Source organism: Equus caballus, chromosome 3 (assembly GCF_041296265.1).
Source record: "Equus caballus isolate H_3958 breed thoroughbred chromosome 3, TB-T2T, whole genome shotgun sequence".
Taxonomy (NCBI): domain Eukaryota; kingdom Metazoa; phylum Chordata; class Mammalia; order Perissodactyla; family Equidae; genus Equus; species Equus caballus.
This window is the reverse complement of record NC_091686.1, coordinates 87,538,715-87,550,843: the sequence shown is the minus strand read 5'-3', so window position 1 is coordinate 87,550,843 and position 12,129 is coordinate 87,538,715. Positions and strand designations below refer to the sequence as shown.

The 12,129-nt window shown below is 38.0% G+C and overlaps 1 protein-coding gene across 1 annotated transcript in view; it reads left to right on the top strand.

Annotated features, from left to right (window-relative positions):
* The window catches only part of GABRB1 (gamma-aminobutyric acid type A receptor subunit beta1), a 362,575-nt gene that overhangs the window by 129,575 nt on the left and 220,871 nt on the right, over positions 1-12,129 (top strand). The window lies entirely within an intron of this gene.

The window sequence follows — 12,129 nt, the reverse complement described above, 5'->3', positions numbered from 1 at the left end:
TTCTCCATGAGGACTTTTACACTTTTCATATCCAGATAAAAACTCTCTCATTTGATACTTTACTTCTCTTTAATCCCATACAGGCCCATGAGATTTGTAACTCTCATATGGTGTTATATCTTTCTGTGTCTTAGAGTTATTTTCCTGTGATGCAAAAAAGACTGTATATTTGTTGAAAATGTGAACTATATTTCCTTAACCTTTGTATCTCCTCTCTCAAACCAAATAAATGTTTGAAAAATTGCAGTGAAAATTTGTAGGATGCGGTCACCTGACTCATGATAGTTGTCAGCTGCAACATCTATATCTAAATGATGGCTTTTAACCAAAGAGCAATTATTGCTATTAATGACCAGATGTGTCCTGCCTCTTGTCCCAACATGATGCAGCTGGCTGCAAACACTTATTCTCTCCAAGGCCCAGCCCTGTGGGTGCCAGAAGACTGTGTTTATCTTTCCTGAAAATGGCAGGCATGGAATGACTTCATTTGGGAACTACATTTAGTGGAGTATTTATACTCCTTAAACTGTCCTTCCTTTTGCCTTTCTCTGCTAACTCTTGTCTGGGCTTTTCTTTCAAAGTTCCACAATGCTTCTTTCCTGCATCTCCTGCCAAAGGTGAGCCCAGGGCCAGGTGGTTTTGGGGGGCTACGTGAGAATGGAGAATGGAATAGGTAGTGAAATCCTTCCAGCCCAATACTGGTCCACACTGGGACTCAGTTAGTGGGTGTACAGTGTGTATGCGGACTTGTGTGCACACGCCGTAAGCACATACAGCGTAAGATGTACATGGCATATCATTTTAAGTAATGCTGGTAACAATTGTATCATGGAGTTACCCAGGTATATAAGTAGTTGAAACTATACTGTGCATCAGGCAGTATTCTAAGTGCTCTGCCTCTATTGTCATATTTGATCTGTACCACAACACTATGATCTATGGACTATTATTATGCTAATTTTATACATACCAACACTAGCAGATCTAAAGTAACTTTTCCTGTCTCATAATTGATTATTTACTTTTTAAAAGCAAGTCCAAACAGATACTCACATTGCAGTTGGCTGATAACTTATCTACATTCTTTTATTCACATGTTTCTTGTTCCTTCTTTTCCCCCCATGGTAAATTTTTCTTAAAAAAAAAAAACATGTTTTTTTGTGATTACATGACTTTGCTGTAAATGTGTTCCTCTATGCGCTATATGTGAGGGTTGATCAGACTTAGGTTAGTTCTTTTGTTGTGCTCTGACAGGACTGCTTCATAAGCCATATTGTGTGCTTCTGTCAGGAGACACAAAATGCCTGCCTCTGTCTTTGTGATGTGAAGATTGAGGAGTGGATTTAGGCATTGACAATCTCATCTACCCATTATAATCATCCCATTAATTTTGATGTAATTGTATTCGTTTGCTAGGGCTGCTGGAACAAAGTACCACAAAACGGGTACTTATCAACAGAAATTTATTGTCTCCCTGTTCTGGGGTTAGTGAGGTTGGCTTCACTCGAGAGCTGTGAGGGAACAATCTATTCCAGGCCTTCTCTTCAGCATGTAGATGAACTGACTTCTCCCGTGTCTCTTCATATCACCTTCCCTCTATGTGTCTCTCTGTGTCCCGTTTTTATAAGGACACCAGTCATACGGGATTAGGGCCCACTCTAATGATCTCACCTTAACTTGATTACCTCCATAAAGACCCTATCTCCATATACCGTCACATTCTGAGGTACCAGGGCTTAGGTCTTCAAAATATGAATTTAGGGAGACACAATTCAGTCCATAACAGTAACAATCTTAGTAGCCACTGATAATCTTTGCTAAATTCATTTAGAGTTAACAAAATGGCAATGTTCTATCATTCCTTCTTTATTTATTAACTAGATTATCCTCTAAAGAACTTTCCCTCATCAATTATTTGGTAATCCTGAGGTAAATTTTGTGCAACGGAGGCAGGATAAATGCTTGACTGTTTCCCTTTACTTAGCAGTTTTCCAAACAAGTTACTCCCCTAGAACCCCTCAAATGTGACCACTGAGGTTTCCCTTTTGTTGGTTTTTGTGTGTGTTTGTGATCATTATGAATTCATGGGTTATAACAGGTGCCTCTGTTTCAATTCACTGCAGCTGTTCTTATTTTTGGTCTTCCCTTTGTCTTACCTTGGCCCTGTCGCAGCCCCTTTAAGTTGGCTCCTGAGCTCTTCCAACATGACCTTGGTAGTCATTGAGAGCTTCCTGGTCTTCTGATACATCAACTTGTACACTCTCTGCCTTAGAAGTGGAGACATCAGGAGTTCACCTGAAATTTATTCAGTGTTATAAACCAATGTGTAAAAATGAAATAAAAATAAGCAAAAAAATTTAGAAAGAAACAAATTTAGGATTACAGGGCTATTATTCAACTTCTTTGATTTTGTATTTTGTTTCTTTTTTCTTCATTGAAAATATTGATTCCTAATGTATTAACATGATTATTTATTTACTTTAACCTATTAAATATATATATTAGATTTGTGTATATAGGTACATATGTGTGTATAATGTATATGCATATACACATATATATGTATATATGTGTATGTATATATATTTTAAAAATAATTTTTAAATAAAAATACCAAGATTATTATTACTAATGACACAGTTACCAAAAACAGGTTAAGATTTCTTTGCAGTGCTTTTTTTTTTTTTTTTTTTTGAGGAGGATCAGCCCTGAGCTAACATCTGCTGCCAATCCTCCTCTTTTTGCTGAGGAAGACTGACCCTGAGCTAACATCCGTGCCCATCTTCCTCTGCTGTATATGTGGGACGCCTGCCACAGCATGGCTTGACAAGCGGTGCCATGTCCACACTGGGGATCTGAACTGGCGAACCCAGGGCCACCGAAGCAGAACGTGTGCACTTAACTGCTGCACCACTATGCTGGCCCCTCTTTGCAGTGCTTTTTGTCTTTAGAATATATCCCATTAGGAACATAGGGTAGAATTTCTATGTTTTAACTCGCATTTTAGGTTTCAGTTTAGGAATAGCTCCTTACCGTATTGTTAAGCTACCACTTTACTTCATTTTGCTTTTGGTTTGGATTTTTAAAATTTGATTTAATTGTACTTCATAATTATATAAAACATTTACATGGTTGTAAGGTCAAACCATAAAACAAAAGAAGTCTTTCTTCCTTTGCTGTCCCAGTCCTCTCCTATTCTCTTCTTTCCCCATAGCATTTTCATTCGTTCTGAGATTTTCTTTCCATTCTAACAGACCCGTACATATGGTCATATTCCCACCTTAGCTAGAAGGTAGCAAGTACACCCGCTACTCCTTAACCTGTAAAGTGACTTTTGCAAATCCACCATAAATGTCGAAAGCAGAGTTTTAACCCAAGTCTTCTCACTTCAGTCTACAGTCTTAGCCTCTGCACAAAGCAGCTTATTACTGTGCTGGGTAAGCATTTCTTTCCCTGCAGATCATTTCTGGGAAGACTGTTGTCCATGGATAATGCTTTCACTGCTCACCATAACAGAAATGAAAATAATTGCAGAGAGTACACAGCATAAATGGAAGTAGCTCCAAGTGTGTGAGCTTTATAAAATGTACACAATTTTGTCAGATTCTCTAACACATACTAATGACTCCAAATTCCAAAGAGAAGCTTCTAAGCTTCAGGTTTCAGAAATGTATCCAATGTTAACCAGAAATGTGTAGCCTGATGGGGATTTTGAGAACACCCTTACTGTGCTTGCTTCCCTAGCTCAGAATTGATTTTTTGATGTTCTTGACAATGCCTAACCATGGGTTGTGTGTGAGAATAAATTCAATGACTACATTTATTGAATATAAAAGAAAGACAGAGTTTCTCACTATTTCTTGGAGGATCAGCTCATCTTGCCTTGGCCTTCGTGATAAAGCAAAGTAAAAAGTAAAGGCAATTATTTTGATAATGCAGATCCAAAAGAAAATAACGCACCACTATTGATTTCTAAAGCAGTTTAGGGGTCCCACATATTTCCTATTAGCTCTCTACATTGATTGTACACCTGAAAAAGTTATTTCTCTCTCCTATAGACTTTCCCTGTATAGAGGCAGGTATGATTACATTCGAGAGCCCTGGGCAGATTGCACAAGGCTTACCGCAAGATGTACTGGGCAAAAATATTGTCAGGTTGACTGCCCAGAATAAATACGTGGGCTGATGCAGGGTTGCAGAGGAGGGCTGCCTGCTATTTACAAATGCATCCTGTTAAAAGAAGAAACTTGTTACTTCAAACAGAAGAGAGAAACAACAGGCCGTGTATAAAGATTAGGTAGCTCACTTTGTTACAAAGAATGCCTGGAGACTCGATAAAATTCCCACCAAAGAGCACGGTATTGTTATTCTCCTCACACTGCAGTTGACTTATGTTTTAGAAATTCATCAGTGGAGTACAGAGAAAACTATTTAAAATGTTCTCCAGTGAAAGGGCTGCTGTTTTTGCCTCTCAAAGCTTTTATTTATTTATTTTTAAAGATTTTATGTTTTCCTTTTTCTCCCCAAAGCCCCCCGGTACATAGTTGTGTATTCTTCGTCGTGGGTCCTTCTAGTTGTGGCATGTGGGACACTGCCTCAGCGTGGTTTGATGAGCAGTGCCATGTCCACACCCAGGATTCAAATCAACAAAACACTGGGCCGCCTGCAGCGGAGCGCGCGAACTTAACCACTGGGCCACGGGGCCAGCCCCTCAAAGTGTTTATTTTTAATATTCTTTCTTCATCTACTGATATATGGAAAACTTTATGACTACATGAAGTTTGTTAGAATCCCTTTTTTGATAAATATGGTATCATGACTAATTGAAACACCAAATGAACAATTTAAATAATTATGCAGTTGCTATAGCTATTTCGTGACTGTGGAATGTGTGGATGTGTCATTATGATTAAACCTCCTTAATTAAATTAATGCAGAAGATTAAGTAAAAAGAGTGACCATAAATTATCTAAAAAAGAACTGCATCTCCTCAAATTCTTAACCTTGATTCAGTCTCTTGTGGAATAATTCCAGATGTGAGCTCTCAGGAAAGAAGAAAAGAACGAGAGAAAGAATGAAAGAAGGAGGAAGGAAGGAAGATGGAAAGCAACGAAGGAGGAAAAAAAAAAACAAGGAAAACCAAATATCTTAGAGATGTGCTATGAATTTTAGATCCTAGGTATAATATTACAAACCACACCACTTCCAAGATGCATAGGGTTTTGACAACTGTTTGTGAATTTTTTTTAGTAATCTCCAGGACCCTCAATTTACTCCATTAAACCATCATTTTCAACTTCAGCATTTTAGTATCACTTCCATAATTTTTGCCACAACTGTATATCATCTAAAAATATTGACTCATGTTTTTACTTATGTGTGTGTACATCTATAAACACATATATATTTTTAAAGGGAACATTTATTACCTCTTTACATGGAAAACTACAATTTTTTTTTTTTTTTTTAAGATTGGCACCTAGGCTAACAACTGTTGCCAATATTCCTTTTTTTTTTAAGGATTGGCACCTGAGCTAACAGCTGTTGCCAATCTTTTCTTTTTTTCCTGCTTTATTTCCCAACGCCCCCTCCCCGCCCCCGTACATAGTTGTATATCTTAGTTTCAGGTCCTTCTAGTTGTGGGACGTGGGACGCCGCCTCAACGTGGCCTGACAAGCGGAGCCATGTCCGCGCCCAGGATCTGAACCCTGGGCTGCCGGCAGCGGTGCGCACGAACTTAACCACTCAGCCACAGAGCCGGCCCCCAATTTTTTAAAAATACACTTCAGCTAGGAATTTTATTAAAATTTTAAAATGCTCATTCATTGGGGCCGGCCCAGTGGCTCAGCAGTTAAGTTCTCACTTTCCACTTCTCAGCAGCCCGCAGTTCACCGGTTCAGATCCTGGGTACAGGCATGGCACTGCTTGGCACGCCATGCTGTGGTAGGCTTCCCTGTATAAAGTAGAGAAAGATGGGCATGGATGTTAGCTAAGGGCTAGTCTTCCTCAGCAAAAAGAGGAGGATTGACAGTAGTCAGCTCAGGGCTAATCTTCCGCAAAGAAAAAAAAGATGTTCATTCATGTTCCATCTACAGTGACCTTCCTTCATTTGTGGAACTAAGATAATATTACCTATCATATGGGGTATTATTAAGGTTAAATAAGTTAATAGCAGTAAAGGGCTTACAACACTCTCTGACACATAGTTAGGACCTGATGAGCACTGATTTCTCCTGTACAAACTTGTGGCATACGTACACATAGGTGATAAACACATGCTTTTGACACAATAATGATCATCATCAAAATAAAGGCCTCAGTTTTCTTTACTAACCTTTCGAGGTGCCAAGTTAAAGCTAGCCTCTCTTTCAGTGTTATGTGTCTCAGATTGTGAAATGATCACCCTAGAAGATGCCAACTGGCTATATTGCAATTCAGCTTCTCATTTTGTATACCAAAGGGAAGCCAGAATGTGTTTTTCAAACCTCAAATTCCAGGTTGGTTTCTCCATCACAGATAATACTAAGCCTGATATGTCATTTTTCCATTAAAATACAACAGAAAACATTTTCTTTAAGGCTAAATCTTTTAGAGAAAATATCAGCTTTTTTTATGTCACCCTCAGTAATCTCATTTGTGTTGATAGTATATATTTACAGTAAACCTAATATTTCTTTATTACATCTAAAAGAAGTAATGAAACAAGGAGTACCATATTTACAAAATTAATGCCTCATCCTTTTGAGTGTTCAACCCCCACAAAACATATTTGGGGGAAAAAAAAATGCTTTCCTACATAACCCACTCTCCCCACACACCCACCCATTTGGAAAGTAGCGAGTGCTGTTTATCTGAGTAGAACATGCTTTGTTTGTTCTAGGACATAGACAGTTACATTAAAGGAGCAGCTCCTTGCCCAGTGAATTAATACCTGCTTTTCTATATCTTCTAGGAAAATTTTAGGTTCATCTTTCCTAAACCTTTTTTCTTCTTTTTAATAAAGACAAGGATGGACCTATTGGATTAAAGCCAACCTGTAATGAAATTAAAGAGCTGGAGTTGTTAGAGTGGCTGGATTCATTTTCTTCTAATTGCCAAGTATGGTAGACACTTCAATAACAGTAAGAACAATAATAAATAATGTAAGTGGGATTTTAATTTTTTTATTAAATCCTCACATTCTTACTCTGTTCTTTCAAACTTATATAAAGTTGCTTCACGCAGAGTTTTTTGTTCTTCCTAAACATAAAAAGATTACTGAAGATGGAGAAATGTATTTCTCTCGAAACAAAACGATGAATAGATTTGATAATCTAGATTACTACACTTCAATAACTAAAGTGGAATTCTGAAGATTAATGAGTGCCACTTAAGTGATGTAAACATATATATGTTATTTCCTTATTTCTCCTGTCTCAGTTAAAAAGTGGACAATCCCAGGAAGGAGGAACTTCATCTCTTGAAGTTGAAATAATTTTGTATCTCTTCAATAGGATTACTTTTAAGAGTCCAAACTTATTTGTATTTATTATACCCATTGCTTAACTCAGATGGTATGCTATTGACAGACCAGAATCAGATAGAAGAACCATTCAACTTCTATCTTACTTCTACCCTATCGAGGAAGGAGACTCATGCTCTATTTGGAATGGCTAAAGCAAAGATGATTTAGAAATTATGGAAAACAAAATAATTAAGAAATTAAAAGAGGACATTTAGTTATTCAGAGGACATTAGTTAAAGCAGTGCACTGATAGATTTGCTCACAGTTTGAATCTAGGCTGTGAAAGAAATAGAGTAAGTCAATGATGATTTTAAAATTTTTGACTTGAGGAAAGGACAGAGTTCAGAAAACTTTAAACAAAATTCTTCTGGGGAAAAATTAACCTCTGTTTGGGAGATATTATATTTGAAATGCCTGTAGACTTGCGAGTGGAGAGGTTGATTGGCAGTTAGATGCCAAAACTTGAGATTCGGAAGGGAGATCTGAATTCAGAGTCATAACTATATAGATGGCCTTTAGAACCATGTGAATGGATGATATCACCAAGCAATGAGCATAGATGGGTTGGAGATGAGACTCAATATCAAGAAAAAGGAGAAGTTCTCCAATATTTAGAGTTAATAAGAGGGGAAAAAATAGCAAAGGAAACTAAAAAGAAGCAGCCAGTGAAAGCAGGGGGGAAGCCAGGAGAGTGTGGTTTCCGTGAAGCCCAGGGAAGAGAGTGCTCCAAGGAGCTGAGACTAATCAATTGCGTCGTGTTCCCCATCGGAAGAATTTATTGTGTCTTTGACGTGACCAAACTGAGTGCAATGCGGAGGAAATAATCTAACTGGAATAGATTCAAGAGAGAAAGGGAGGAGTGAAATTGTAAGCAACGGGCCTATTGTGTGCTGTTGATATAGATACATTGGAGAAGGAAAATTTGATAATTCGAGAGAGAGAGTGAAGAGATACTGGGGCAATGTCCTTGAAGAGACGAGAAGGTATGAGATCTACTGCAAAAGTGAAGGCTTAGCCTTAGACAGTAGCATGAACAGTTTATTCTTTGTAATAAGAGAGAAGGCAGAGTCTATGGGTACAAACTTGAATAGGTCAATATGGTGGTAGCATTTAATCATCACAATGACTTCTTAAGACAGGTGTTCCCATTTTCTCCCATTTAAAATGAGGAAAACTGAGGCACCAACAAGTTAAATAACTCACCTAAGATCATATAGCTGGAAAGTGACTGAGCTATAATTTGAAACCAAGCAATCTAACTTCATGGCCTAAATGCTTAACCACTATTCTAATAGAAATACAGCATTCAGCCCAAGGTCAGGTCTCAGCTGGACTACTTTTCTGAGTCCTGGATTACACATTTTGAGAACAGCGTTGACAATCCAGAGATACACAACTAGGATAGCAAAGGACTTGAAACTCTGTCCCTGTGCAGATAACGAAGCTCTAAAGAAGCTCTGAGGATTATCACCCTTAGACCTTTTTATCTTTAAAGCCACAGATGAGATACCAATATAGTTGCTTGTGCTTAAAAACGTAAGAAAAACAGAAACCACGGTTTTAAAATAATATTTGAAGAAAACAAGAGGAAAATATAGAAGGAACTTATTTTACCTTGGCTGACATTAAGCCTAGAGAGTGAAGAAATTTGATGACTGACCTGAAATATTTGAAAAGCAGCTATTTCAAAGAAAGTTTAGATTTTTCCTGTGTTAATTCCAGCAGAAGACCAATGACCAACATTTGGACCTTTCAAGGACCATGTCAGTTCCGTTTGCCTGCCTTTATGAGCCTAAAGTGAAAAAAGTTCACTATAAACATTTATCCTACATTTAAAAAGAGAATTAATGCCTTCTTACTAGTATCTCTCCAGAGTTAGATAGATTGATGGAAAGGAAAGAACTTGAGTTTTAGAATCAGAAAAACACGCCCCATAATTTACTGGTTGCATGCCTCAAGACTCAACCTCTCTGAACCTCAGTTTCCTCATTTATAAAATGTCTGTAGTGATATCCATCTTTCTTTCAGGTTTTTATAAGACTAACGGGTGGTTTTTGTTTGTTTGTTCATTTTGTTTGTTTTTCTCTTACCCTTCTCTCACACTGGACTCTCCAGTGTTAGGAAAATTAGACCCAGCTTGGATGAGCACAAATACATATCAAAGATGTTGCATAGGGGATTCTGATCCTGAGCATGAGGTTGATTAAATGGATTATTGGGTGCATTATAACTGCATATTGCTGTAGAACTAAGAGAAACATTATTCACAGAGATTAAAAGCAAAGACGTTAGAGGAAGACAGCCCCTGGATATAATCACATAAATCTCCAATATGTCAGTAATATAACCTTGGACATGTCAATTAACCTGTCTATGCCACAGTTTCTTTATTAGGGTCTTAATAGTACCAATGGGGAATGATTGATGAGATAATTAAATAAGAAATGCATTTAAAATGCATAGCAAATTATCTGTCATATAGTAAGCACTCAATAAATTGTGGCTTATTCTTATTCTTAGGGACTGTTCTGTGAGTTAAGAGCCTATCTCTTTAAAGTGTTGTTCCACTTCCTTAGGAGGCACTGCTGCTTTCAAGTTTAAATGGAAGGCTCTTTCATGGCCCTTATAGAATCACTTGGATTACCTTTGATGATATCTGCTCCCAGCCCTTTAGAATCTCTCTAGGTTTGTTCAAACTGGACAATGAAGAGGAATTTCATTCTTTTCTATGCTCTGAGTTTTTTGAGTCATTGGATTAGTGGGGTCAGAGAAGAATGAAGCCATATCTTGGTGCAGGAAACTCTGTTATTGCTCATTATTTTCAAGTATTATATACTTTCGTCCTTTATGTCATGGGATAATTCTGTACTAAGGAAACCGTATGTGCTGAAAATATAGAGTCATTTTTATTCACCCCATATAAAAAGGGCAATGAGGAATGCCATTTTTAGGAAAAGATAAAGAGTCTTTGAAGATCAGCCTGTTTTGTGTCTTTTATCTAGAAATACATGTGCCAAATGAGATGCCAAGAGATCTGGTTTCTGCTAAGAACCTTAAGAAAATTAGGGACTATGGTTGAATGTAGCATTTATGGTTTGATATAGAGAAAATAAAGTGTATGAGTTGCTTTGCTCCAGATTCCACTTTCACATTCTGTTTTTATTGTTAAGAAATTTAAAATATTACTACTTCATGACCGTGAGAATGATGAGCCATACTCTTAAGTCATTGACTTCTTTCAAAAAGGATGTTCTACTCATTTTCAATGTCTGAGAAAAGTCAAAAGGAAACAATAGCAAAATAATTATTATGTAATTAGGCATGTCCTAAATAAAATGGACAACTAGCATCCAGTTGAACAGGTGTGCTGCTAACAGTGCCATCTCTGCAATACCCCGGGGTCTGAAATGGTGCTAGAGAAAGCTTTCTCCCCTGACCTTCCAAGCCGCAGGAACAAGGATGTTAGAGGCAAGAGCTCACTAGTCTGTGCTCTGACGCTATTCCCTGGTTGTCATGTCTTTTCCTGACTCTATTAGGAGAATCAAGAATTGGCCCTGGGAGCAAACAAGCCTAGACTCTGAATCATAGTGCATCCACCAGAACTTTGGGATCCACCTAGTAAAATAAGATTATGAATTCAAGTTAAAGTTTGGAATTTAAGGGAATATTAGTCCTCCTCTATAAGCCAGAGTCACTGATGAGCATCCGGAACATAGCAAGGCATGTTCCCTCTCTGTTGTGTATCCTGTACTTTCCCTCCACTCCAAATGTTGTAGAAACTGAGGGGAAGCTCCTCATTGTTCTAAGAGAGCTTTAGGAACAAAATCACAACAATCACGGGGTGACAAAACTGGCAATGTGACTGCTTCCAGAACTAGAATACCAGGCCAAGGCAACTAGTATGCCAGGAGAAGTCAGAGGTAATTCTAGTCCAATTACCTGGGTCTCTGAGGTGGCCAGGCCCTTGCTTATTGCAACGCGCCTGGTCTCGAGAGCTGGGATGCAGCACTAGACGGTGGTTGCAAGCACACACTCTTAGCAAGGTTTAGCCTGGCCTTGCCCATAGCTAGATGATCAGCTAGATGTCCTTAGGCCATATTCTAAACTTTGTGGATCTCAGTTTTCTCCTTTGAGATGTGGAAATTGAAAATAATAGCTACTTCATGGGGTTCTTCTTAGAATTAAAGGTGAAAATGCATGTAAAACGCTTAGTATAGGGCCTGGCACATTAGTAAAAATTCAACAAATAAGTACTGTCATTATTATTAGCTGTTTATTATTTCCATCCTAAGATTCTTCAGGATCTTAGGGTATATCCATTAGCTTATCAATTAGCTTATGCATTCATTTAATACTTCACTCTACAGATAACTGCTGAGAAACCACTACACATAAGGTACTGTGCTAAGTGCTGTTATAACAAAAATTTTCAAGACCATTAAACAAAAAGAAGAGGCAGCTGCTACCATTTGGGGAAAAGAATGAAGCATTTTGTTTCTAGCGTCTCTATGGTACATGACTCATCACCCAGCAGTGTAGGAGACATGCTCCTCATGGTTAAATCACCTCTTCTCCATGCAGAAAATGGACAGAAACCCTAAGACTTGCACCACCATCTCTGATGC